Source organism: Rhamphochromis sp. 'chilingali' (genome assembly GCF_963969265.1).
Source record: "Rhamphochromis sp. 'chilingali' genome assembly, chromosome: 19".
Taxonomy (NCBI): domain Eukaryota; kingdom Metazoa; phylum Chordata; class Actinopteri; order Cichliformes; family Cichlidae; genus Rhamphochromis; species Rhamphochromis sp. 'chilingali'.
The window spans coordinates 11,683,020-11,708,304 of record NC_137946.1 but is presented as its reverse complement, the minus strand read 5'-3'; the positions used below and the strand labels follow the sequence as shown (position 1 = coordinate 11,708,304).

The following is a 25,285-nucleotide window of genomic DNA, read 5'->3' as shown; positions in this document are numbered from 1 at the left end:
AAGCATAGAGGAGATTCATGGATGTTTTTTGTTTAAGAAGGTTCCTAACTCAGTGAAGTGACTGGAATTATCTGCTAAACAGCCAATAAGAGCTGTTCTTAAAATGCTTAGGATGGGAGCTCTAGAAATAGAAAGCAGACTGTATCATTTTTCAACAGGTAAATATAAGAAAAGAAGATGTATTTAATTTTACAGGCTTTTAGAGGTCCATCCATCTTCATCCGCTTTATCCGGGGCCGGGTCGCGGGGGCAGCAGCCTAAGCAAAGAGGCCCAGACCTCCCTCTCCCCAGCCACCTCCTCCAGCTTATCCGGGGGAATACCAAGGCGTTCCCAGGCCAGCCGAGAGATATAATGGCTTTTAGAGGTAAATTATTGTAATGCTCCAATCACAGGTTTATCCATTCAGTGTTTTCTATAGTTTATATATAAAAACCCAGCCATTTCACTTCAGTGATAACCAGAAACAGCTCAAAGCCAGCAAACCCTATAAAGGAAGTGCCAAGTGAGAATGAGTGATGGAGGCCTAATAAAAATATTACAAAATAATAAGGCAATTACTAATAAAAATATGAATTTTTAATAAAATAATTATGTAATTCACAAATGGGAAGAATTGATGGATGATCAATATTTTTTTTATATAAGGTATAGATAGAAGTCTCTGGGCACTGTGTGTGAGGTCCCAGGGGCTGAGACTCAGGTGGAGCTTTATCCATAGGAAAGCTGCTTTGTTTTTAACAGCTTCACCAAATGAACCTGAAATCTGTGTTTAACAGAAGACCTGTAAGATGTGTAGAAAAACACCTAACATTATTTGATTGATCATGGACAGTTCCTGTGATAATTAAAGTACCGTTACTGTGCCACCTGGGTAAATGTGCACATGGCTCAGATATTAGTCTACTACACTGACACAGTTCCATTAATAGCTATATTCTGACAGACATCTCACTGTGTTTGTAACAGACTCAATAGAGAAAAGTCTCTGGGCAATTCTAAGATAAAAAAAAAACTCAGTTTAGATAATTTCTGATATGTTTCATAACATGCAGCAGCAGATCTCAGAGAATGACTCGGCCTCTGTGTGGAAAGGTTTTAGGAATATCACCAACTACAAAACCTCCCACTCCACTGATGACTTGCTCTTGGCCAACACCCCCAACGACTTTTACTGCCGTTTTGACGAGCCATCAGGCAGCCTTCACACCTCCAACAATAGAGACACTTTGGACACTCATTCCCCCACCTCTCCCCCCTCCATAGAGCCATCACCACCTTCAAACACTTCACCTACAACACCCCCCTCCTCACCCCACACAAAAGAGGATTTCACACCACCTCCTCCCACCATAACTCTTCATATTCATGAAGCAGGTGTGAGGAAGCAGTTTAAGAGTCTGAATGCTCGGAAAGCTCCCGGCCCAGACGGTGTGTCTCCTGCCACCCTCAGACACTGTGCAAACGAGCTGGCCCCAGTGTTTTCTGGCATTTTCAACTCCTCACTGCAGGCATGTCATGTGCCTGCCTGCTTCAAGTCCTCTACCATAATCCCTGTCCCCAAGAAACCTAGGATCACTGGACTAAATGACTACAGACCCGTGGCTCTGACATCTGTGGTCATGAAGTCTTTTGAGCGCCTGGTTCTCTCCTATCTCAAGACCCTCACGGCCCCCCTCCTGGACCCCCTGCAGTTTGCATACAGAGCCAACAGGTCTGTAGATGACGCCATCGACATGGCCCTACACTTCATCCTGCAGCATCTGGACACCCCAGGAACCTACGCCAGGATCCTGTTTGTGGACTTCAGCTCTGCCTTCAATACCATCCTTCCAGACCATCTCCGAGGCAAGCTTTCCCAGATGAATGTGCCTGATCCCATCTGCCGGTGGATCACTGACTTCCTGTCGGACAGGAAGCAGCATGTGAGGCTGGGAAAGAATGTCTCGGACTCCTGGACCATCAGCACCGGCTCCCCTCAGGGCTGTGTTCTTTCTCCCCTGCTCTTCTCCCTGTATACCAACTGCTGCACCTCCACCCACCAGTCTGTCAAGCTAATCAAGTTTGCAGATGACACCACCGTTATTGGACTCATCTGGGACGGGGATGAGTCTGCCTACAGGAGGGAGGTTGAACGTCTGGTGTCTTGGTGCAGCCACAACAACCTGGTGCTGAATGCCCAGAAGACAGTGGAGATTATTGTGGACTTCAGGAAGCACACAGCCCCACTCCCCCCCATCATCCTGACTGACACCCCATCACCTCTGTGGACTCATTCCGCTTCCTGGGTACCACCATCACCCAGGACCTGAAGTGGGAGCCCACCATCACCTCCGTCATCAAGAAAGCCCAGCAGAGGATGTCCTTCCTGAGGCAGCTGAAGAAATTCAACCTGCCAACACGGACGATGATGCAATTCTACACTGCAATCATCGAGTCCATCCTCACCTCCTCCATCACCGTGTGGTACGCTGGAGCCACTATCAGGGACAAACAGAGACTGCAGCGTGTTGTGCCCTCTGCTGAGAAGGTGGTTGGCTGCAGACTCCCATCTCTGCAGGACCTGTACACCTCTAGGACACTGGGGCGTGCAGCTCGGATCACAGCTGACCCTTCTCACCCTGGACACAGTCTGTTTGACCTGCTCCCCTCAGGCAGGAGGCTCCGGTCCATTCGCACCAGAACCTCTCGCCACAAGAACAGTTTCTTCCCCTCTGCTCTTGAACACATGAACAATAACCGTATGACTGTTCCCACCACTAACACATGACCCTACGCTGTGTTCACTGCATCATTCCATGTTTGGCACCGATCACCACCTGCACTCATGTATATATCATGTATATATCTATCTATCTACTTAGCACTTTTAATTCTTATTCTCATTTTTATTTTCATGTCTATTTAAGCTTAATTTATAACAGTATGTTTGCACTGAAGCACCGCAGCAATTTCCTAATGTTGTAAACCCGCTCAACATTTGGCAATAAAACCCTTTCTGATTCTGATTCTGATAAACACACCAGTATAATAAGTGCGGCTCGGCTCGTAGCAGGACTGCGTAAACAGTTTAGGATGAAGCCATAGTTTTGGTACTTTGACACAGGTGGATGGTTCGAAACTGTAAGCAATTACAGATTCGTTCATAACATCTTGCAGCAATATCTTTGTAAGGAAGGTTGTTCTCATTTGTATGAGCCACATAAAACAACAGGGTAAGAACACGTTATGGTGAAGTATGCGTCCATTTGGGTAGTAAAAGGAGATAGGAAGTACTTTTGAAAGAGGGTGTAGAGGATGTTGTGCATAGGTTAAAAGAGAGGCAACTGATCTGTTGTGGTGACCCCTAAAGGGAGTAAGTGAAAGAAGGAGAAAACCTCATGGCCTTTCTTACTTTTAGATTAAGTAACACTAAATTATGCAGTTTTACTCAAAATGATGCAGAACTGTTGAGACATATATTTTCATTATTTTATTACTGCCACCCTGGGTGAAGTTTTCTGGGCGATGCACAGTCATGTTTTACAGCCTGACATGTTTTCATGATGAGATGTTTTTGAAGCACACATTTTTGACAGACTTATGTATTTAAATAGTTCATGCGTAAACATTAATGGTATATTATTCACACGTGTTCACAAAAAAACACAGAATGTATCGGTGTTATACTGAAGCTGAACCTTGCACACAATTCCTTGAAAATCTAAAAACTGAAAAAGCTCCATTCATTGGCTTAGATAGAAAGACTCATGGAAAGGTTGAGAGCATGTCTGAGTCTCAAATAACCACCAAGGTGAGGTCACTATTTTATTTGGGAAGCTGAAAATAAATACCCTATGCTTTCCTTCTTTGTAACTAGCAAAAAATGAACAAACAAAGATCACGTATAAACTTCTTTTGAAGTTTCTCACCGTGCACGGCTGGCTGACACAACACCCATCATCACAGATCACAGCAGCAAAGCTGTGATTGTTATTGGATTTTTGAGTTGTGGCTTCACGTACTCGCTCACATACGTACACTCTCAAGGTTCCCTCGTGATCTCCAGTTAAATTGAAAAAAAAAGTTCTCTTGCCGTTTGCTGTGGTTTGTTCAAATATTGCTTTTGAGAGAATTGGCAGCTTATGTTCACTTCGTCATTGTTTGAAGAGGACTCTTTGTGTGTGAGTGTGTGTTTATGTGTGTGGTTTGACTCCACGATAAAGCTTTTTATATATAGAATAACAGTGGAGGGATGGTGTAGATTTATTTCTCGTCACGTAGAGCTATGTGGTCTTTGCCCTGTTCATGAATAGCTATTCACCGGGAAAATTATAAAGGAAAATGATGTGCGACGACTGGCAGACTCACACGGTTTCTCGCAGGCAGTTGCAAAAGAGTTTTCTTTGCAGACAAAACATCTATGTGGCCTGAAAATGATTTGATATGCTGTGGTGTCATTCTCCCTTCTGGCAGCATCCCTTCTGTTACGGTCATGAATAACGAAATTCATTATTTAATAGTCAGTCCGCTGTGAAATACAAGTATGTCTTAACCCACTCGAAGCATTTGGCCTTGTTTCCCCTCTGAGGAGTGATTTAGAGACACACATCCTGTGAGAGGTCTATTAGACAGCATATCTTTTGACAGATGAAGTGAAGGAGTGGGGGTGTTGGCCTATTTGATCATGCTTTGGATGCAACTCTCACAACAGAATTGTTTTAGAGTGTTACATGCTACCTTGTCTTTAGACATAGGAAAAACCACAAATCAGTCTAACTTTGTACAAATGCCTCCAGAACTGATCTGCAGGAGTGTGATCTGAACATGTGCTTCAGCTGCCTTTTTCAAAAGGAGTTAACCTTTCCTGTCACATAAATTTTCTTCTGTTTATATGCCACCCTAGAAATAATGCAGATTTCTAAATAAAGCATTGTGCAAAAGCAAAGAGCCACCTGTTATTTCTTTATATTTTGATTGGAAACTGAAAAATAGGTCCAGTGATTTTTGTACAAACAAGAACATAGAGTATATAGGGCAAAAACAGAGTTTTCACAATTGTAATGAGCTTGAAAGTCAATCTAAACTCTCTTAGGCAGCTTTCTTCTTCAGGAATAGTTCTCCAAGGGTTCTTGAAGGACGTTCAAAGCTCTTCTTTGGATGTTCACTGTCAGGGTGATCCCACACCGCTTCAATAATGTTCAGGTCTGGGCTCTGGGCAGGACAATTCTAGACTGACAGATGTTTGGACCCCAGTTGCTTTGACCTACAACACAGCATTTAAAAGCATATCTGCTTATCCACTAACATCTCAACCATTTTCATTGTATGTGAAGTATGCATGGTATGCATGAGTAGTGACCTGTAATGCTATAGCTGTAATGTAAAATAGCAAACCAGAGAAACTCAGTGAGGTACAACTCTTTCAGCCTCAACCAACTGCATATACTGGAGTGACTCATTTGAGCTGTTGCACCCTTAGCAGTTTACCCATGCAGATATTACGCACTGAACTAAAGGTGGCGCTGCAGCGTCCACTGATTGGTTGGACTGAGGAGAAAGTAGGGGACAGGTACGACTCAGTGGTGCGCCTCTCAGACCAACAAACTTTACGTGGTCTCTGTGGCTGACCCAGAGACCACGAGTCACACAAATAAGCCGAACAGTGGTGTGTGAAACAGCCAAAATGTGATCTTCAAAACGCCTTAAAATCTTCAGTTGTGTTGCACCCACGCGATAATCTACCTGTAGTGTTGGTTGGCCGAGAAACCCCCAAACGCAGACAACTGAAAGGCTGGATGGAGGTCCAGCCACGCCCCCTTACGGTAACCCTATGGAGAGGGCGGTATTGGATGGCACTTTCCTCCAATGACGTCGTGAGAACAGGCGGGGCTTAAAAGACCGCCTCCGCTCTTCGGCAGACTGCAACCAGCCTGCTCACGTAACTTAATATAGTATGTGGACCAGTGGGCGGGGCTGTGAGCGCGGCCGCACACTGGCTGCTGCCGGAGGCTCTTCATTCAGCCTGCATGAGTCCGCGGACAGGAGGCGGACTGACCAGCGCGCTCTAATGAACGTGTGAGGTTTGTAGGCTGGGTCACCTCAGCAGCGTGCTGCAGCCTAAATACAGACAGCGGCAGGAATCGTTAGCAGACTGCAGTGCAGTTTCACATGTGAGCAACTTTCTGGAATGTAACACGTCTGAGTTTTATTTGTTAAAACCCAGACTCACAAACACATACAGCCGCTCCTGTTTGGATCATTATTCGGCAGAATAAGGTGAGTGTCCGGCTTTGTGCTCGTTACTTGTTACGGTTGTTATAAATGTGGCTTCAAATTGGAAACTTTCAAATAATAATAATATTTTAAAAAGTTGTTTTTAGTAGCTACCCTCTTCTCCTGGCTCAGTCTGCTTCACAGTGTTTATAATATCAATAGATGGTATATCTGCTTCTTTATGTCCCAATCAAACACATACATAACTGTTTAGACTGTTTTTTTTTTTAAATTTCTGTTTACTAAGTGAAGAAAGTCTTAGTCCTTTAGTGTGTGTTATAATCATTATATTGTGGGAAGCTGTGTAAGAATCTTAGTAAGTGCAGTAACTACTGTATAATGGAACCTATGTGCTGACCTAGCTCTGAAATGTCAGTTTTTTCCATATGGAGACACTTGACTCCATCTGAAAAAGGAAGATTCTTGTGTGTGTGTGTGTGTGTGTGTGTGTGTGTGTGTGTGTGTGTGTGTGTGTGTGTGTGATTTGAAATATGAGGAATGAAATATGAATGTGGCTTAATTGGCACGAACAGACAAACAAACTAGAGTCTGATAAGCCAAGACACTTGTCCTAGTAAAATCAGCTCTGATATACATCTGAATGTCTGATCTGAATGACCGATGCTATGTCAGTCACAGCTGTAGTTCGGGGACCTGATGCGAAACAAAACCCAGAGCCAGGGATCCGGGGCATTTTGGTTGTTTTTTATCTTTGCTCCAAAGTGTGCTGCTGTCAGAGTCTAAAAGATTATCCTGTGTGTCCATCTACTTACACTCGTGTTGAGGCTTGTGCCATTTTTCCGGCTTGCTGTGTCAGTGCTGAGGTTGGCCCAGGAGCCATGAGCAGTGATGAGGATGTGTGCTGACAGCTGAGCGGGGCAGGATGAGGCTGTTCCATGACTGACTGAACTGGGCTGTTCATTGCACCATATGCTCCTCTTTATATCGTGCTGCTAAACATTTGGGCCTGCCTCATGACTCATGCTGTCTTCTTCTCCCTTCAGCCAATTCTAATCCTGCTGCTAAATGGGACAATCAGAACATTGTTACACGGTGAGCTTGAAAACGTTGTGGATTCCACTTTTGGCATTAGGTCTACCACTATAAAAACAGTATATAGGAGTCAATCACAATCCTTTTACAGCTTCCAGTAACTGACAGGTATCATGGAGAAGGCCATCCACTACTTGTCAGACTAAAAAATTTGGCTTCTGGGTGATAAACAAATGTAGAGTGAGCCTGGACCAGCTGTGTCAGTGGTGCACTGTGCACCACTGACACAGCTGTCAGACTGTGTGGGTGTTTCGGTTTTTTTTGTGTGTGGTAACCCAGAAGACTGGTTTGAGGGTGTTAGGTAGTGGGGTTTAACCATTAACAGTGCTGATCACCTGATACACGAGTCTGTGCACAGAAGAAAAAAGGGAAACCCAATCTGCTAAGGTTCTGCTAAGATGTGTTCGAGTCAAACAAGGATTTCAGAGTTTTGAGAAATGCTGCCACAAATGTTACACATCTGTTTGTTTTTTTATAACCAACATTTATTGTAATGTAATTCGCTTGCCCTGTACTCAGTGGAATGGCAATTTGAGACTTTTCTGCTCTCAAATTGAAAGTTTTCTTCTCTAATCTTCTTCATGTGGTCTTTTTTAGTTTTAGTCTCCTCCCCGGAGACCTTTAAATGCAGGGAATATAAGTTATATTATAAGTTCTATCTGGATTTATTTCACCTTTAAGTATAAACTGAGCATGGGGCCTTGTAGACATTTCTGTCCTGACATATAACTCTGATTAGTGTCTGTGATTTTTTCTTCTTCTTTCATCTCTTTGCTGAAACTATGCTGTGGTGAAGGTTAGTTAACTGATGACACATAGCCTCTTCTCTGATGTTACAGAGCATGTTGTGGGGAAAGTAGGTTACTGGGCCATGTCCTGCAAGCTTAAACTGAAAGCTAGTCTGAATATTGCTAGAGCTGCTTAGTGTGACTGGGCATGCACAAATGGTGTAGGTCTGTGTTACAGCAAAGGGACTCCTCCTGCTTTCTGTCTCTTTAAGAAAACAGAGCCGCGCTCCACATAGAATGAATGTTGAATGTTCAACCCATGATGATTCATCACAAACACATGAAATGGGGTGTAATCTCACAACAGGTTGATTAATAGATCAGAGGTTGCAAATAACCAAGTCCAGCTTACCTCCGAACACCAGAGGTGTCATCTTTTTGTGTGTGATTAGCTCATTTTGGCCTTATTGTCTCAGTACTGACATTGACTTCAAGTCTTATCACGGTGTTTTGCTTTTTTCTTTAACAAACCATATTGATATAAAATCTTCCACAGAAAACTAGAAGGCATACAAATACAATGTAAGACTTTAGGTTAGCCAGTTATTTCCACAGACATCAAGAAAAGCAGACATGAGCACCACAGTGGCATGCGTACTTGGACAGAGCAGCAGCCAAAACATTTAAATAGGTAAGTTCGAGGTAATAAAACAGAAAAAAAGCTGAGAGAGATGGGAAACAGGCTCCCTGACTACATGAAAGAGGCATTCAGAGTATTTGTAATTTCCATCAGAGCTAGACTTTCACTGCTTCTTACCAACAACAGCTCTTGTTGTTTCACTTCGACTTTTTCATTTCTCTCAAAAGCTTTTAAGGACACAAAGCGAGATATGCCAATTTTGTACAGCTAACAGCTCCTTGGAAATAATTTTGTTAGTGTAAAAAAACAATTTTATTCATGTTGAAAATGTGCTATGTTTTTCTTTTTCATAGATTCACCTAAAGAAATGGGAAGAAAATGTGTTTTTCAACAGGCTTCTATTAAAGTTCCTAAAGATACTTGTTAAAATTGATTATTTGCTCAGTTGTCTGTTATGTGAGAACACAACTGGGTCATCCTTTGAGTTAGGTCCATTTTTATGCTTGATTGTCTCAGTGTGAAGTGACGTAATGAATTAACAAGAGAAATGACTCCTCTTTAAAAAACCTTCCTAGCCTGGAGAACTGCTACTCAAATCCAAAAATTATAAGAAAGGCTGGCTCCTTGGAAGCAAAATATTGAGAATTGAAGGGTTGTTAAAGACTTTTACAGTCTATAAATCTATAAATGCAACTGACTATCGCAACATTGTTCCAGAAATGCTGTTGTTTGTGTTGTGGTTTGACTGAGACTTCTCGTAATTGGCCCCATTGTCCATGGCTCACTTGTCTCCTACAAAAGCCACAGTGATTTTTAATGAACTTCCCCAACAGCCAATCAGAATCAGAATACTTTATTAATCCCGAAGGAAATTAGGCAATTCTGTCGTAAACACCAGGGTGAAAAAATGAAATTAGTTTATTTAAAGTGTCAGTCAAATTGTTATTATTATTATATTATTATTATATTATATTCTGTGGTCTTAGTTTTACTTGACTTGTCTGCTGCTTTTGACACGGTTAATCACAACATTCTTCTATCAAGATTGGAACATGTTGTTGGTCTCAAAGGTACGGTTTTATCTTGGTTTAAATCCTATCTCTCAGAGAGGTCGTTCTCTGTTGCTATGGGGCAACACTCCTTGGCTTCTGCCCCTATTTATTGTGGTGTGCCTCAAGGGTCCGTGCTCGGTCCTGCTCTTTTCTCTTTGTACATGTTGCCGTTGGGATTAATTTTTAGAAAACATAACATCTCCTTTCACTGTTATGCCGATGATATCCAGATTTATTTACCTTTGAAATCCGATGTGACTGCTTCTTTGCAACCTCTGTTCAACTGTTTGCATGAAGTAAAAATTTGGTTATCACATAATTTTCTTACATTGAACGAGAATAAGACCGAAATCATAGTCTTTGGTAGTCACACTCCGCTAGACCAGTTAGCTGACGCCCTAGGCCCTCTCGCTAGCCATCTTTCGTCCACTGTAAGAAACCTCGGAGTGTTCCTGGATGGCTCTTTTAAACTCGAGAAACAGGTGTCCACTGTGGTAAAAAACAGCTTTTACCAGTTGCGTCAGATTTCCAAAGCAAAGCCGTTCCTTCCTTTAAAAGATCTTGAAAAGCTTATCCACGCATTTATTACATCCAGATTGGACTACTGTAACTCCCTCTACTCGGGCCTCCAACACTCCTCTCTTTGCCGGCTCCAGTTAATTCAAAATGCAGCTGCGCGTCTTTTAACAGGTACGAGAATTCATGAACACATAACTCCAATTTTAGCCAAATTACATTGGCTCCCTGTTAAATATCGTATAGATTTTAAAATTCTTTTGTTCACTTTTAATATTTTGAATAATTTAGCGCCAAGTTATCTTTCTGATTTACTCCATTCATACAATCCCAACAGGGCACTTAGATCATCCAACCACAGGCTCCTAGCACAACCTAGGACTCGAATGAAGTCGAGAGGCGACCGGGCCTTTGCATCCGTGGCACCCAGACTCTGGAATAACCTCCCCGTTCATATTCGCACTGCCGAGTCTATCCAGTCTTTTAAATTACGTCTTAAAACTTATTTTTTTACTTTGGCTTTTGATTCTGTCTAGTTGGCTGTTTTAGCTTGTTGCGTTGTTACCTATTGTTTGTTGTCCTCTTCTATTGTTTGTTTTAACTGTCTCATGTTTTTATTGACTGTGAAGCACTATGGTCAACACTGTTGTTTTTAATATGTGCTATATAAATAAATTTTGATTTGATTTGATTTATAGTATTTTAATTAATTTGTTTATTTTTTAACTATATTATATTAAAAATTTGATATTTATATATATTTTTTCACATCCAGTTTTATGTCTAAGTTAACTATAATAACCTTGTTTAGGACAGAGCTGAATGTTAAGGAAGTTAACTAAACCTGAAATCACTGTGGCTTCTCTAGGAACTTCCTTCAACTGTAGTTAAAGTTTAATGACCATAATCTTACAACCAAGTGACCGAAGGACAATGGAGCCAATTACAAGAAGTAATTAACTCAGTCAAACCACATCACAAACAACAGCATTTCTGCAACAATGTTATTATAGTCGGTTGTATTTATGGAAAACATTTTTTATTTAGATACATGTACAGTGCAAAAGTCTTGAACCACCTTCTTCTAAAGAGCCAGAATTTCTTGCTAAAGCAACACCTTTGAATTCTTAATTTGGTGTCCAAGTCTAATGAAGTTGTCAAAGGGAATAGTTTTATTGCTGTGCACTTGCTGACCCCGATGTTACCCCAGATCATATCAGCTTTCTGTTAGCTGAGCTTTCTGATGTTGCGCTCTATTGCTCTATATCTTAGTAGTTATAGCCTTTCATTTCCTGGAGATGTGTTTTGGATCTTTGTCACAATGACAAACAAACTGAGCTCAGACCATGATGTTATGTTAGCTCTGCTGGGAAAGCAGTGTTGCCATTAATTTTGAACGAATCTCCAACAGCTGTCAACAGCAAAGTCTTGCAAAGATGCAGCAATTTGAACCAAAAATCTCAAATTTACACTTATGAGAACAAAATGCAGTTTTTCATTGGTTCATTCAGGGTATTTCTTTGTCCTATTGTGTCTTTTTATTACTTGTTGGAATTGGTAACCCATAGGAATCAACCCTTAAGGCCCAGTTTACGCAGTCTCATCCGAATATTTGGTGTTAATGTGTGTCCGCTACTTGAACTCTGGGAAGTAATGTGTCTCTAATGTGAGATGCTGGTAACTCTAATGAACTTATCCCCTGTGGCAGACATAACTCGTTGTCTTTCTCTTCCTGGGATTGTCCCCATGAGGATTAGTTTCATCAAGGTGTTAGTTGGCTTTTGCAGCTGAACTTGGGGAAAAAAACCTTCCAAACGTCTTGAAATTTAATTGAACTTTATATCTTAAAGTTATAATGGAATTTGAATTTTTCAGATTAATGGTTCTTGCTACAGTAGCTGAATATTGTTGTTGAAGCGAACATGTTTATGTTTTAATGGTAAAATCTGTACAGAATCTATAATCCTAAAATTCAAATAGGGCTGTTTCTTTAAGGCCCAATTATAATTGGTTAATAAAAATATAGAAAAACCACAATTATGATTTATATCAAACCAAGTTGGGTGCAAACTAGAAAAAAGCAGCGAAGGCTTACATTTGAGAAGCTGGAACCAGGGAAATTGCTTCAGTGATTCACTATCAAACTAGAGGGCATCATCCTTGGTCTGAGACAGCTTAATCAAGCAATATCACACAAGAGTGAGTGCTGTTTATTGAATATTAGTACAGCTCTGAATGGTTTGCAGGGACAAGGCCACAGCCATGCCGATATTCTCTAAAGCACTATGGCCTTGAGTGAGATATTGCTATCTCAGGTATAAAATTAATTTAAAGTAATAAATGGCAAGAGATTGTGCTTTTAAAAAAATATATATATAGTGTGGTTTATTTTTTGATGTATTCGCCTCAACCATACGCTATTAAAAATGGACTGCTGCCAGAAAATACATAAACACATTAACTTGTCGGCTCCTTTGTGTAGGCTTTTTTTTTTTTAGTGGAACTTTATTTCCACTCTTTGCCTCAAGTTCCATGTTACATGATTTTGCTAAGGCACTGATTCTCAGGTTATGGTTGGTGTAAGAAGTAAGTGTCTTTGCAAATTCTGTATACCATCTGTCACAGCTGGGCAGAGAATATTTCAGAGCCTTTCTGTTGCAGACAGCTGGCTTTAAAGCAGCCACAATTTAGCTTTACAGTCAAATATAGGCGAACAACTATATTTAGCAACTTTGAATGCATGTGAAATGTGTATTGTCCAATAAAAATCAGTCAAATTACTTAGTTAAAATGATTATAAAAACATTGAAGTGACGCTTACCCTTTAAAGGCCAATCCACAGCCTTTATTTGTTGGCTTTAGATCGCTGTTGTCCGGTATTTCTGATTCTTAGGTAACATATTTCAGAGAACAATGACTCCTGATGGGAAGTAAGAAATGGTTCCAGTTGAAAGCTTGTACTAAATGGTCCATGGGATCACATGGCACACACCTTATCATTTCCTTATATCAGTGCTGGCATATTTTTGTGACAGTGATAATGAAATTGTTATACTGACTCTGTGGAATTCTGCTTATTTCCTCTGATAAAATTTGTTTAGGAATCAATAAAAGACCCAGTTAAGAAAGTGGCCTATAAGGATAATCAATGATGGCAGAGGTGTCAGTACAGTGTGTAACAGTATTTGGGTTAAGGCCAAAAGCCACTGTTTATTTACACCATTTATTGCTACAGGGTTTATCTTCGATGGTGCTAGAAGCAACAGTCGCCATTAAATTAAATTAATACCAAGTGAAACTGACAGTTTTAAATTATGAACTTCTCTAAATGATGATTTTTTTCAGGTTTTTTGTTTGTTGATAATCTTGTGCGGCCTACTGTGTATGTCTAAATAATTTCTATTTGTAGTGTTTGTTCAAACTGTTATAGTTTTTAGCAAACTTTGCAGACACATCCCAGTCTTATTTTCTCTGTTTTATCATCTTTAGACTCTTTTGACCTGTTGGTCTGATGTGCTGTTTGGGAATTTTTAGACTTGTGAATTCTTGATCAATCTCCAGTAAGAAGATAATGTGGAAGCATTTATAGCCGTAAGGGCAGACATAAGACAGACATGCAGACTGTTATCATTAATCAGAGCCGTTCCCTTTTGTTCCATACCCCTCTATACCGAGGCCTGCTTGCCTTTTTCTTCCTTTGGCCAGTGGAACTATGTTGCACATGACTCCTGAGAGTATGACTGGTATTCATGTCACCCTCTTTGGCCTTGTAACTATGACAGACAAAATGTTCAGCAGCAGTTATATAACTGCCTCTACTGACGTCATCGGCCTTGCTGGTGTCACTGAACTCTTGCTCTAAAGCACACAGTGATTGTCCTCAGTAGCTGCAGGCTCAGAGCCATTACGCCATCATTAAGACATTTGGCTTTTTCAAATCTATTTATTCCTTTTATAAAAAAGAGAAAGCTTTCCTTTTTCTGGCACTGAGACCAGTCACATTATGTGAATTTGCTTCCTCTCTTTTTATTTGTGGCATGAAATGACATTACCTGAAACTAACGTGTGTGAGAGCTCCTCAGTGACACTGCACTAATACTGACCTTTCGGAAAGGTTTTTATGGTACTTCATCATTCAAAGGAGTGAGAATCTACATAAATGAGGTTCTTTTAGAAGCTGTTATCATCATCTGAGTGATGATGATCACCCCCCCCCCCCCGTGTGTCTCTAAAATATAGCTGATTCACAGGATGTAACATTTATTCTTGCTTCTCTACAAAAGGTTACGTTTAAGAATCGGGTGTGGCCACACGTTGTGTGTCAGATGAAGAAGAAAAATGGGCCTCGCAGTGTGTGTGTGACCTAGATCTAGTGATTCAGATCTCCAGTTGAGGGTGTTGGCTGCATGTGCATTACAACGTTGTTTGCTTTAGTGGAGTCACAACAAGATCGTGTCAGGTCTGATGGTGAAATGAAAAGGGCCCTCCCACACACATTTCTTTCTTCCTTTAATGTTAAGTAAGCCATATGTAATCTGTGATGTCATGGGGCAAAACCTGAACATGTCCACTGATGGCGAACTGGAGAGTTCACATAGTGCTGTGATACTTGAATTTCATTCTTAGTCTGGGTCCAGCCAATGAGTTCATTACACTTTCCTACTAAAACTTTCCAGTTTCCGAGTTTTTTTGTGTTTTTTTTTAATTTAAGTGTTTAAACTTTTTTACTGATTTTCACTCACTGTCCACTTTATTAGGTACATCTTGCTAGTACTGGGTTGAACTCCCTTTCCCATGCAGCACCACCTTAATTCTTCATGGCACAGATAAAACAAGGTGAACTCAATGTCACGTTTAAGAAGTTTGAGATGATTTGAGTTTTGAGAGATTATCCCGTAGAAAGCCATCATCAGGGTACACTGTGGCCATAAGTGGTTGGACAATATTCATGACCTCATCCAAGCTTTCATGTTGTTTTCACTCCAAACTGACCCGACCGTCTAAATGTTGCAATGCAAGACTCATCAGACCAGGCAACATTTTTCCAGTCTTCTCCCAGAACAGTGGAAAGTAGCATAAGAAAGGGCACAAGGCATTTTTGCCCAGAGTAATGAAACACCTCTTCGTTACACCCAGAAAATTTCCCCTCACTGGAAATCTCCTTTCTTCCCTTTTCCGATGCTCGATTTGAACTTCAGCAGGTCGTCTTGACCATGTCTACGTGTAAAAATGTGATTGGCCGATTACATTTTTTCCATTAACGAGTAGTTGAACAGGTGTACCTAAAAAGTAGCTGGTGAGTGCATGCGCATCTTAAGAGAAACACAGAAACATATGATAAAATTGATGGAAATCTACAGGAAGTTCTATTCCACCATCAAGAGGAAGCCAAAAAGACTTTTTTTCAGTTTTTTTTTACAGAGCTGGCAGTGATTTTAGGTTTCTTGAAGGACACTTCATGATTCATGAATTATTGTCACATTAAAGCATGAGTAATGTGCACACATAGTTCCACTCAGATGCAATGGCCTCTTTAAGCTTAGCTGTCTGAAAGAGAGAAAACCAGTTGTGTTCCTTTTCATATTTGCACATATACACTGTAACAAAGGTTTATGCTCACAATAAACATGGTGGAATTTCAGTTATTAAAATCAATGTAGGTACAAGAAATCCCTTTAAGCCAAAGGTTCTTTTGTTTGCGAGGTGCAGCCAGTCTGGAGAAAGTTAACAAAAAGAGAGGGTAAACAAAGCTAAAGTAGCTGCACCTGAACTGCGTGGCATGCACAGCTACTCCAAGAAGTCCAAGAAGACAAATGTAGTGTAGGAAAGAAGCATTACAGGTAAAAACATAAAAATATGAAAACTAGTCATTATGCGAGTTGTTTTCCAGAGACTTCTGATGATCCAGCCTTCTGTCATTAATAATGTAGATGTTATTAATTCACTTTCTCAGTTGACTGAGCATCCATCCTGATTACGTGTTAACATTTGTACTACTTTTAAACCACTCATCGGATGAATAAAAGATGCACGATGAGCAGGTTTTGTATCCTGTAGTTCAGCTGAAATGTTAAACTGCCTAAAATAACATGAAATATTTTCATGTAGCTCAAAAATAATCAAATCGAATCAAATATCTGCAGTCCACTGCTTTTTGTTTCGGTAGAATAAGAATTAGGCAGAGTGGATATTTGGCCATAGAGGAAGCCAATATTCAATGTTTTTTAGTCTTTCCTCAAAGAGAATAATTTATAAGCTGCTTTCTACTGTTCTGTGAAACTTAAGAGAGGTTTGCGTGCTCTCAGGAGGAGAGCCTTGAAGATATGGAAGCCATCGTTTCATAACCAGGAAAATGAAACAGCAATAGATAGGAATGGAGACATAAGGTCATTTTTTCCATGGACTCTTTGCGAAAGGCTATTTAAGTTCACTTCAGAGTCTGTGCATAACAGAGGGGCCGGTTGCAGTTTCATAAACACTCACTGGTGAATTCATAACAATGAATTACATAACAGCTCAAAAATGCTTCATTTGGAGGCGATGTTTAAGAATGAGACAGAATCTAATCAAAGATCTAACCTGGCATCCGAGCTTGAGTGGTGAAAAGAAAGAGCTCCGCTGCCCTTTCCACCCATGCCCCAGAATGGTGACCCACATATTTGCTCACACTGCCTTAGGTAATTGCATCTTTTTTTTTTTTCCTGAGCAGCAGCAGCAGGCAATAACAGGCTTGGAGTAACTGTGATTAATTTGGAATTGTTGAAAGAATATAATTATAAGAAAATTTGAGAGTGGATCTACCTGGTGAAAGGATGTTTGTTTTATGGGACTGCTTTCTCATTGAAAGGATGCGACCACCCACATTCACCACACACTCCGTGCTGTGTGGTGAATGTGTAATTACATGGCACTTTTGACTAAAGTGTTACCAAAAAGTAAACGTGGAATATATGAAGAAGAAAATCTACATAAAATATGCAGGTTGACTAATGGTTGACTAGGTTGATGGCTGTGAGTTGTGAATTAGTAGCTGCGAGGTTGATGTGAACTAGGATTCATGTTCTTAGCTGATTAGCTGATTATTCAACAGGTGCATTAACAGGTGCAGTTAGGAAAACAGGGTAAAAGAACAGTTTTTTCCCCCCACAGGTGTGGATGTGTTAAACTGCTCTGAGTAGAGTGGCGTTCAGCTGTTGCCTGGGGCAGGATTAGTGTGGAGCTTCTGTTTGGTAGTGATGGGCAAAGCTTGTGGGAAAACTCTCCCGAGAAGGGACATAATGAATTGTTTCTTTACTGTTTTCCTTTTTTCATTTCATGCATTTGAATGAGCTCTAAGGCTTTAGCCGTGGTGCTCCATCTATACTCAATTACACGGTGTGAAAAGTCATTGAGCATCACCTCCGGATGTGATTTTTCTTCCTTCTGTGAGACAGAGCTCACTATTTTGAAGCATTAAGCCACATATGTCTTGAAATTCTTTTCATTTGTTCTTCTTTAACAAGTGGCGTTGAGGTAAATCGTTTGTAGCCTGTAGCTGAGCCCACACTAACAAATTTCTGCTAAAACGAAAGCAACTGTTGCACACTGATAACATGGTGGTGTAGGTCGACACAGCAGAAAAGTGTCAATGATGATGTCTTTAAAAAAATAGCAACAGAAAGCTACTGTCCCGTCTTACTGCAGTGTTATTTTCATTTGAGTCAGAAAATAAACTTACTCGTGTTGCATCAAGTCACTGTGTGCCACACCGAGCACACAGTCCATATAAAGAAATTTAAAATTAGGTGAAAACTCCTGTAGCAACCCAAGCAAGTGACCATAGTTTATCATAGTTTAAGAAAGATGATACATGAAAATATTGACACAGGGCTGATCAGAAAGACTAGTGTATTTAGAGGTATATTTTACTTTATTTTACAGTAGAAAAATATTAATTATGGAAGCAATAAATGTTAGTATATTGGCAATGCAGTGGCTTATAATATACACTTTATTAGGTTCACTTTTCTAGTACTGGATTGGACCCCTTTTACCTTCAGAACACTTTAATTCTTCAATAAACTGCGGGAAACCTTCCTCAGAGATTTTGCTCCATATTGACATGATAGCATCTCACTGCAGATTGTAGGCTACACATTCATGATGCGAATCTCTCGTTACATCACCTCCCAAAGGTCATTTGAGTTCAGTGAACTCATTGCGACGATCAATAAACCAGTTTCAGTTGATTTGAGCTTTGCCACATGGTGCATTACCCTGCTTGAAAAAGCCATGAAAAAGATGGGTGCACTGTGGTCATAAATGGATGAACAATACTCGGGTCGGCTGTGGTGTTTGAACAATCCTCAAATGGTACTATGGGGTCCCAGCGTTTCATTTTGTTTAAGCCAAATTCGGACCCTAAAGTCAAGATATTGCAGCAGAAATTGAGACTCGTCAGACTAGGCATGTTTTGCTCAATGTGGTGAGTCTGTGTGAATTGTAGTCTCAGTTTCTTGTTCTTAGCTGGCAGTGATGGGACGCTGTGTGATCTTCTGCTGCTATAGCCCATACTGTATATTCAATGTTGGATCTGTTCAGAGATGCTCTTCTGCACTCCTTGGTTGTGATGAGTGGTTGTCTTGAGTTATGCTGCCTTCCTATCGGCTTGAGTAGCTTGGGCCCTTCTCCTGTAACCTCTGGCATCAACAGGGCATTTACCCCCAGAGAACCGCTGCTCTCTGGAGACTTCCCTTTTTCAGATCATTCTCTATAAACCCTAAAGATGGGTTTGTGGAAAAATCCCTGTAGATCAGTAATTTCTGAAATACTCAGAGCAACCTCTCTGGCCCACTTAAATCAAATTTCTTTTTCATTCTGACGATCGGTTTGACTTTAGCGGGTCATCATCAGACTATGTTTTCATGCCCAGTTTTAGTCATGTGATTGGCTGATTAGATATTTGCACTAAAGAGCAGTTTCAGCTAGTCTACTTACAGTATTAAACTGTAGATTTTGGCACATATACTGTAAAATTAACAGTGACATGCTGGAAAACCTTGATGCCAGTATTAAACTTTAGGTTAACATGTACATTTATTGCGAAGCTTGTATCTCATCTGTTGTTGTGGGTTGAGAGTGAGTTAAAACTGCTGTAAGGAGAAATCAAAGCATGCAGCCAGCAAGGTTGCTTTGGCACTTTATTAATAGTCAACAGTATAACAAATGACTTCCTGAGTTATGTATGAGAAATCTTGTCGACCAGAAGAAAAATGGAAACCGGCAGCTTGATGGGCATAGCTGGGAGAAAGTAGACACTACACATTGTTACCATGGGAACACAGAGTGAACAGCAGTGCCACCGTCTAATTAATGAAAGTCAGTGATTCAGCAGAGGGCCGCAATGACATCATCAATACCAGCAGCACAGATGTAGAGAGAGGCAATATGGCTTAATGTCTGAGTAATTATACAAATAGTCACTTTTCACTGATGAAGCTGGAAGCAGTCTGGAAAAAGGTGCAGCATGTAAAGAACGCAATGATGTGACTTCATTATGGAGTGACGCCTGCTTATGAGCACTAAATGTCATCTCATTATCCAATAGCATGACCTACATAAAAAGAGCGCCACTAATCTCTATGTAGGCGGATGGTGAATAATGCAGTAAAATGTGGGAGATCTTTATGAATCTTAGATCTTGTTGGTTGCTGGCAAGGTAACAATGGACTTCAGAATGTTTCTATACAATCAGTCTGGCATCCTGTACTATCTGCTCAATGATTTGGTACTGTAATGTGTGTGTAGTGTGCATGGAGTATGCTATAGAAATAAGAACACAACACAGATCTTTAGCTGCTTTCAGTTATTTGAAAGTCTTTCATTTGCTGACTTATTTATTCATTTAATACACAACCGTGTCAGGAGTTTCTGTGTTAACATGTCATTAAATATGTAAATAGTGGTCATCACTTTATATGAGAGTTAACAATGCAAACAGGACTGCAGTATAGCACAGCAGTGCTCAGAGCTAAACGCTACTGTTAGCATATGTTTAACTGATATATGTTAGCATGCTACCATTTGCTAATTAGCACTAAATTCAGCACATTTGAGAATTACATGAGAAAAGCCATTTTGGCCCAGTTTTGCAATATATTGAAAACATACTATTGCAGTTTACTCTGAGAATCTTCAGAAGACTAAATCTATATATAATTAGGTCAAGGGCTCACCAAAGTCACTAAGAAACATTTCTGGGAATCATTACCCAGTCAAGACAAACAACCGCCAGACCTGATTGACCAGCACTGTCATCCTTAAAACTAAGCCACTACACACAGCAGTGGTGGTAATTAGGTCAGAGCGCCACATCCTTGTTAGATTTGCTCTATCAGCCCAAAGAACATTATTCGTTTGGCACCAACACTACTCATTCATGGAGGGGCACATTTGGAAGTATTTGTGCTCTAAAATGTTTTGGCGAGAGCTTCAGAACCTACAGTGTCAGACCTTTGAAAAAGACAGTCCCAGTGCTGTGTATGCATTACTGAAGCTTGAGGAAAAAATTAATGGAGCATTAAGAGACAAAGCAAGCATGTACTTAACGGGAGTTAGGTGGTGGAGGAATCCTAAAGTGAAGCACTCTGTTTAGGAAAGAAAAAGTACTCACTGACTTTGGATCTTTTTTTTTCTGATACCTTTTAGGGCATCACAGTTTCAGAGTTGACAGATGGGTAAATCTGAGTGTACCTTATGCAGTTTATTAACTTCATTTTGCTTAATTTCTGGATGGAGTTTGTAGATTTTTACCAATCATAACCCCATGAAGCCTCTGAATACCTCTGTGTGGTCTAATTGTAGGTTGTTTGAACTCCTCGTGACTGATTTATCCTCCAGGACTTCTGTCTGTTTCATTCACCATCTCATATGAGAAAAGTGTCTTTTACAGGTCTGATCACAGTATAAGCAAACCTACATTTTGCAATCTAGTTTCTAGAGGCATATTTACAGTTGATGCTTGAAGCTGACTCTTAATAATTATTTACTATTATTCATGCTTTTAGTCGGAAGTGCATCGGTTTGCTTCTTACTGTTGCCAGACTGTAAGTGAAAGTACATTTTATTCTAGTACTTTTGTGAAAGTGACTTAAGCCTCCAGAAACCATCAAAATTATCTGCAGTAACAAAGCTTTCATTCTTACTTTCGCTCGCTTTCTTTCGTTCTTGAGCAGGCTGAAATTGCACGCGTATAGTTTAGTTTTCCGTTTTTGGTTTGCGTTAGCACACAGCGCATTTTGCATAGTTTCTTTGTTTAAGTTGAGCCATCTCAAACATGTAAATCGTGCTGTTTCTTCTTTGAGATGGCTGCATTAACGATAGCTTCCTCGGGATACATTAACAATACATCATTCTTGCTATGTTTTCTTCTATTTTTCTTTTTTCAACTTGTCAGCACTTCCTTTTTCCCCCCAAGGTTGAATTAGGTCACATTAGCTGTGCTGCATGCTCTACGACTTGATCGGCTACATTTCTTCAATATAAATAAATCCATTAATTACAACAGGTAGTGACTAAAATTTAAGGACAGTTCACCTCTTCCCAGCCCTACCTACCAGATTTGTCATCTACCTGACTTTCAAGTTTCTCAGTCGTGACAGAAACTAGAGCAACCAGTGTGATCACACTATGGGAGTAACACAGAAAGGGACAGCACTGAATGCAACACTGAATTTGCTCAGTGCAGTATGGGGGTGTCAGAGGTGCACTGTGCCCTCCACTTTGTTGGATGCACTGTTACAAACTTTAGTTTTAAGTAATGCAGACCTGTCAAACTAAGCTGTTCCTTCTGCTGTGTTTTATTTGTATTTTATTTTTTTAAAATAGTATATCTTTTTATTCATAGAAGATACTTAGGGGTTCTGCAGATATCCTAGCAGTTCTGCAGTCACTTTCATAAGTGCAGGACTGAGGATGTTGCACAAACTACACAGATGTTAGGTGTGCAAGAAGTGTGTGAAACTGTGTAGCTGCAGTGGTGCAGCCACTATCAGGAGTGGTAATACAAGGCTTTTAGTTTCAAGGTTGGTTAGCGCTGACAAATCACAGCGGAGTCATGCCAACGATGCAAGAGTCAGTTAAGAAGGTTCAATCACCTGATGGAGGATGTTTATGTCTCCAGAGAGGCTTCATGTATAACTTGGCTGGCAGAACTGGCATCATCCTGGTACCACCTCATGAGCCAGTCACTGAAATTGGGACTACTACAACAGCTGCAGGCTGCATCAGCTGTGTGGAAAATGTGACTCATTACATTAAGATGGTCATTGAGACAAGTGGTCTGCATATCTACCGTGGCCTCAAATGTGCGTCTGGAGTTCAGGGACATCTGGAGAGAAATTCAAATCATAAAACATCACGACGACCGGCCGAGCCAGAAACAGACGCTTTGACTTTGAAATTATGTGTCCATGTTTTTTTTTTTTTTAATTCCAAATACTTTTTTCCTGTCTGGGTTAAAACATTGATTTTCTTTTGTTGTCACCTTAGCAATAAAACCTGTATGCTTTAAAAGCAATGCTGGGAAAAAAGGACCCAGAAGGACCCACAAAATATAGAAAACAAAGTAAAGATTTTCATGTCATCTGTTCAGATTATTTTACTGAAACTGTTCTCTCCTCAAATTTTTAATATTTTCTTGCATTTTACAAGTTGCTCTGTTTTATTGATTTAAATGGATTTAGCAAAACCTCTTCAAAGTACACGCTGGCACTCACAGGTTAACACTCACACTCTTCATTATGAAAAGCTCAATTTTTCTAATTAAGAACATGCACTTAAAGCTCTCTGATGTCAAAGGCTAACTTGTCAAAGCAGTTGACACTCACTCTCTAATGAGATGAGGCACAACAGGTGACAACGTTGATTCTCATGTGCTCTGTGCTCTTTATTCACACGAGAACTGGCCTTGATTACAAGATCTTCCATTAAAGAAACATATTTATGTAACCCAAAGTATTTTAAATAAGAAGGAAAGGATAGCACATCAGTGCAATCAAAGATGTGGCTATTTCCTACTGAAAAATTTTGTTTTTTTTAGTTATTATTTTACTTAACATTGTCTAAATAATCCAAAATATGGTCTCCTCAGTTGTTTGTGAGTAAGCAAGCCTCACATGCAGTTAATAATGTAAACCATCTATGTTGCTAACAAGTACAGTAGAGCTTGATATTTGGGAAAGTATAAGTGTAAAAAGAGTCTCACATTTACACATTTGGCACCTACCGTAACTGTTCACGATTACTGTTTTGAAGATTATGGTCTTTAAAGAGCTTTAAAAATTAAAGGTGCATTCAGAAATGTCATAGGGAAACAAAAAAACTAATTAGTCTACCTACCATTAAGTTATTAGAAATCATTTATCAAGTAATGAGGGCTATAATCAGTAGCAGTGAAATCGTGGCTTTAGCCACATAGACTAAGTGGCATCTATCCATACAAAAGCCATCCATACATGTCATGTTAATAAAATTTAGGACTTGGTTAAAATGGCTGGTGTACTGATAGGCTTTGTCCAAATAGTACAATTAGATAAACTACTGATATGACTGTGACAGTCATATAGGCGTACTACAGTAAAACCTCTGCCTCATTTTTTAACGCTCCAAATAATTTATCCATGTAAATGCTCTCTTTGGTTCTTTTAACATTCTCGACATGCCCACATCTAGCTGCTTGTGAAGCCACTTGACAGACACAAAATACTTGGAGACTGTCCATCATTAAAGCTTGAAATTAGTCATGTAGACTGCTGACCCACATTTGGGACTTCAGCTGAGGAGAGAAGGGAACCAGGAAGTTTAAAAAAAAAACACACATAGGAAGTGTATGGGGAAGTACTTGGGGGGCAAAACAAAAGTCTACAGCGTCTTGTTTTGGTTATACATTGAGGTGTTGTCATCTTTCTGTATGGCCTGCCTCCCTTCACCCTGCAGATTTAAATAAATGGTTTATAAACTTATAAACAGGGTCAGACAGGCTAATCTGCTCTGTGTTGCTGGCAGGGAGGAGGCACCGTTCACCACCTCCTCCTGCCCATGTGATTTGCCTTAATATATCAGCAGTACCTTTAAGGTCAATTTGCAGCATGCCATCACCCCCTCCTATAGACTCCTTCTTGTGAATGTAAAACTATATCTTAGTAGATTAAAGGTTAGGCTCCTATGGCCAAGTCTCGGTAGGCTTCACAGTTTCAAACAGTCGGAAAACTGCGGTGCAAAAGCCACATTACAAATCTACTCTTCTTTGCATTGCTCTAATGACATTTTAGTGGGTTGTTATTATTCATTAAGCACGTGTTAAAGATTGCAATCTGCCCCCTTCCTTCCCGGTCACAAGCGCAGGTTTCTTTCGGTTGTGTTGCACAGCATTGCTGCTTATGCTGCTGCTGCCTTCGTTACCCGAGTATTGAGCTACCAGCTGACCTACTTTCTCTGCTCTCAGCCACTCGGTCCTGTTTACAAGCCGCTGCCAGCGGAGGATGTGGAGTACAGACCCTGGAAAAGAGAGAGAGAGCGAGAAAGACCGCAACTACAGAAAAAAAAAAAGCCACGAATCAGAAATTTGGTCCTCTGTTGTTGATAAATTAGGACTGTCAAAGCCGCAGAGAGCTCATCGGCGATTAATAACAGCACGTTATTAACTTAAGGCGCTGTTATGCAATTTAACGCTTTCAGCGCTCTCGCTTGGTTAGTCAGAGGCTGCTGATTGCGCTCGGCTGCTATGCTGTAGTTTTTACATTTTTTTCTTTTAAAAATGACTAGTTTGGTTAAAGTTAAGTGTGGATTCGGATTTCTGCTGGAGACCTGTTTTCAAGGTATGTGAGATTTAACTTAAGCTTTCAGTTTCGCGTCACTGTGACAGACGAGCGCAAAATGTTGTCATAGGCTGCTGCCACCCGCTTACTCCGTTTTATATGATCAAAGTTCACGACTGGACTCTTTTCCCAATAAAAGAGAGGTGGGCGTGTTTATTAGACGGAGCACAGGCTGATTTGGCTGGTTT

The 25,285-nt window shown here is 40.4% G+C and overlaps 1 protein-coding gene across 2 annotated transcripts in view; it reads left to right on the top strand.

The window, feature by feature from the left end:
- Positions 1-6,014: 6,014 nt before the first annotated feature.
- The window catches only part of npas2 (neuronal PAS domain protein 2), a gene marked incomplete at its 3' end in the record, with an annotated part of 41,471 nt that continues 22,200 nt past the window's right edge, over positions 6,015-25,285 (top strand). The window contains exon 1 of one of the 2 annotated variants that reach the window (XM_080867690.1): positions 6,015-6,256. Of the gene's footprint in view, positions 6,257-24,795; positions 25,098-25,285 lie in introns of those variants that run through there. The other variant, XM_080867691.1, reaches the window with a different exon arrangement.